Raw genomic sequence first — 3,578 nt, forward strand, 5'->3', positions numbered from 1 at the left:
AGCTCTGGAGAAGGCGGAGAACGAGGTGCAGGCCATGCGGCGCCAGGCCGAGGGGCTGACGCGGGAGTACGACCAGCTTCTGGACCAGCACGCGCGCCTGCAGGTAGGGAGGGGGGGGGGCACCCCAAACCCCCTACGACCCCCCCTTCAACCCCCTTTCAACCCCCCCCCAACCCCCTTTCGTACCCCTTAACACCCCCTCTGCCTGCCCCCCCCCCTCCCCGGCAGCCCATGATGGCCCCTGGGACAAGGAGGAGGAGTGATGACTCGGCCACGCCCGGCCACACCCACGGGGCCACGCCTTCCCTCCCCCCCATCCCAGTTCAGGGAGTGGGGGCAAAACTTGGACAAGGTGTTTCCAGCCTCCCGGCCCTTACCCTGTGTTTGGGGACGCCCTGCTCTGTGGCAGCACTCCGGGGGGGTGGGGGGCGCGGGGGGGCTCTGAACCCCATTTCAGGGGGTCCGAGCCCCCCCTTTTGCCCCTTCCAGGGGGGGTTTCCCCAGGTGTGCACAGTGGGGGAACTCCCCTCCCCCCCCAAAAAAACCACACCAGCTTCTGCTTCAATAAACATGTGGGATCAGGCCACGCTCGTCTCCACCTCCCACCCTCTCGGGGACCCCCCCCCCCAGCACCCCAATTTCCCCCCCCCCAGGTCCCTTTTTACCCCCCCGTTGTCACCCAGGTACGGAGATCCCCGAGGCTCAGCCATTTTTATTGGCACCATGCACAGGAACGGGGAGCTGGGGGGGGGAGGGGGGCAGCTCGTTTGTCCGTCCGTCCAGGCCCCACGGCCGTTGCAGCGTGGGGTTAGTCCGTCCCATCTGTGGGTCCCGTAAGGCTGCAGGGACGGCCGTGGGGGCCGTCTCACCGTGGGGCCGGCCGTCTCACCGTGGGGCGGGTTCCTCCACGAGCGGGGCACCCCACGCGCTACAAGGCGGCGTGCAGGACCTGGGCCTGGCCCCGCAGCACTTCGAATTCCCTCTGCACAAAATCCGTCAAAGCTTTCCGCATTTCCACCTGGGGGGGAGGGGGGGGGAACGAGCCGGGCCCCGTCGAGCCGCGGGGCCGGGAAGAAGAGACCCCACAGAGCCGTGGGGCAGAACGGGGTCGTTTTGTGTGTGCCCCCCCCCGCCGTGGGGCAGCTCCCCCAGCGCTCACCGTTGACGTAGCCTCCGCCCAGAGTCGCTCCAGGAGGGGCCGGACGCTGAACGGTCGCCCCACGACCACCGTAATTCGCTACGGGACAGCGTCAGTAACCCCCCCGCAGCCCCCCCCCACCCCAAAGCCCACCGCCTGCCCCATAGCCAGCCGCACAGCCCCCCCTCCCCCCCCAAAGCCACCCTACCCTGCTCTCAGTTAGCGAGGTTTAGGAATACCTCTGTGGTGCCGCTTTTGGGAGTTTCTCCTTGGAAATCGAGGCAAGAGACGCCTTTCCCAAGGTGCAGAACAAACCGCATAGACTTGTGCATACTTTCTAGGTCATGCAAGTAAAGCCAGATGCCAGCCAGAGACCGGGAGCGTGTTTGCATTTCTCCCCGATAAGTCAAATGCCCTATTTTTCATGGGTTTCTCATAGGAATAGGAATCGTGAGCGGGCACAGAAGGGTTTCTGTGCTGGGATACAGGTCATTTTTTTGTCATCACAGCTTGCACGGTGCCGTTTTGAGCGTTGACAGCGCACCGATGTTTAGCTACTGCTGAGCGGTGCTTATGCAGAACCAAGGGCTTCTCCGTTTCTCGCTCTGCTGCCCCAGCGAGCTGGCTGGGAGGGGACACAGCAGAGACCGCTGCCCCGAGCTGACCGACGAGGTACCACAGTCCGTTCCACGTAGTGTCACGCTCAGCAAGAAATTCGGGACTGGGGGAGTCTTCCCAAGGCAGCCGTCGCACCGAGATGGCTGGGCGTCTGCCTGCTGGTGAGAGGTGGTCGGTGGTTGCTGTCACGTCCGTTGGTTTCCTTTTTTATTCCCTGCGCTTGTTAAACTGTCTTTATCTCGACTCCCTTAGGTGACAGCCTAAGGAAAATGGAGCCTCCTGGGTCTCAGAGTAATTCCAGAGCTAAAGCGGCGACAGACATCGGCTCTGGATCAGATAATACGTGCCGACGCTCATCGCTGACCCAAGAAGACATGCTCCTCCTGTCCTACCCGAGGGTTTCAAATCCAACACGCTTTCTTCCTAAAGCAGGACGCTGCCTTATTTACTTGTAATGCCGTTCCTACGCTCCTTGAGATGCGGCTAGAGGTGGGTTACGCAGACCATCAAGCCGCCGTTTGGGAGCACCAGAGCCTTTTGGGTACTGTTTGTCACCACGGTTTGCGTGAGAAGGGAACTAAAACACAATAGACGGCGAGAAATTTAACCTGCCGTGGAGATAGCTACGGTGAGCAAGTCCGATTTTGTGCTTTACAAAGCATCATTTTTAAAATTCAACCCTGAGTTTCGCAAGTGTAGACCCTTATTTTTATAATGCGAGCCTCAATGTTAGGGCAAAAAGCATCAATTTAAAAGACCAAAGCCTACTTTGGGGGGTGCAAACAGTCATTTTTAAGGTCCAGACCCACATATATGGAGTACAAAAACTAATTTATTAGCTCCAAGGTCCGTTTTTAAGGTTCAGAGACTCATTTTAAGGGCCCAGAGCATCATTTTTAAGCCCCAAAGTCTGATCTGGAAGGACCAAAGCCTCATTTGTAGAGTCTAAATCCGAATTTATACAGTCCAAAGCCTCATTTTTACTTTCCAAACTCTTAGCTTTGCCTTCCAAAGCCTCATTTTAGTTTCCAAAACCTTCATTTTTAGGGTGCAGAGGCTCAGTGTTAGTTTGCATAGTCTCATTTTCAGGGTCCAAAGCCTCTTTTTTAGGATCCAGACAGGCATTTTTAGGGTCCAAGCTGCATCTGGAGTGTCCAAACCCTCATTTGGAGGGTCCAAAGCCCACTTCTAGGGCTCAAAGCCTCATGCTTAGGTCCCAAAGCCTCATTTTTAGGGTCCAAAGCTTTGATTCTAGGGTTGAAGGACTTCAGTTGTAGGCTCCCAACCCTCTTTTTAAGGTACAAACCCCTCACTTAGGGCTCAAAGCCTCATTTCCTTAATGCCCGAGGCATATAATGAGCATCCAAAGACCCATTTGTAGGGTCCAAAGCCCCGTTTTAGGGCCAAAATCCTTGTTTTTAGGCTTTAAAAATGGCCCTTTGGAAATGGTGACTCATGTGGGCCCTGGCAATATGAAAGAGGGGTCTCAGCATCCCCGGGCCCCCGCTGCCTGCGGCTGTCTGAACCTGTCCCAGCTCTTTCTGGGAGACGGAGATCGCCGCGGGAAGGGGTTACTGGGAGGAGGTACTGGTCCGGCCGACTTGGGAGGGTCCGTACCAGTTCCTTGTGCTCTTTCTAGTTAGCGCACAACAAGAAGAGGGTGGAAGACGACCTCCGGCAGAGCCTGCCGTACCTGCGGGACACTCGAGCCACCTTGCCAGCGGTGGCCATCAGGTTCATCGGTGGGCCACAGTCCTTGGCCGCAAGGTCTTGCCGCACGGCACCCGAGGAACTGGAGCTGCGGGATATCTGCGACGGCAAG

At 57.7% G+C, this 3,578-nt stretch overlaps 1 non-coding gene across 1 annotated transcript; it reads right to left on the reverse strand.

Moving 5' to 3' along the window:
* Positions 1 to 2,036: 2,036 nt before the first annotated feature.
* On the reverse strand, positions 2,037 to 2,121 carry LOC128138628 (small nucleolar RNA SNORD45). The gene has a single exon (XR_008234095.1). It is a non-coding gene; the product is annotated as a small nucleolar RNA SNORD45 (small nucleolar RNA).
* Positions 2,122 to 3,578: the final 1,457 nt, after the last annotated feature.

This window comes from Harpia harpyja, unplaced genomic scaffold (assembly GCF_026419915.1).
Source record: "Harpia harpyja isolate bHarHar1 unplaced genomic scaffold, bHarHar1 primary haplotype scaffold_75, whole genome shotgun sequence".
Taxonomy (NCBI): domain Eukaryota; kingdom Metazoa; phylum Chordata; class Aves; order Accipitriformes; family Accipitridae; genus Harpia; species Harpia harpyja.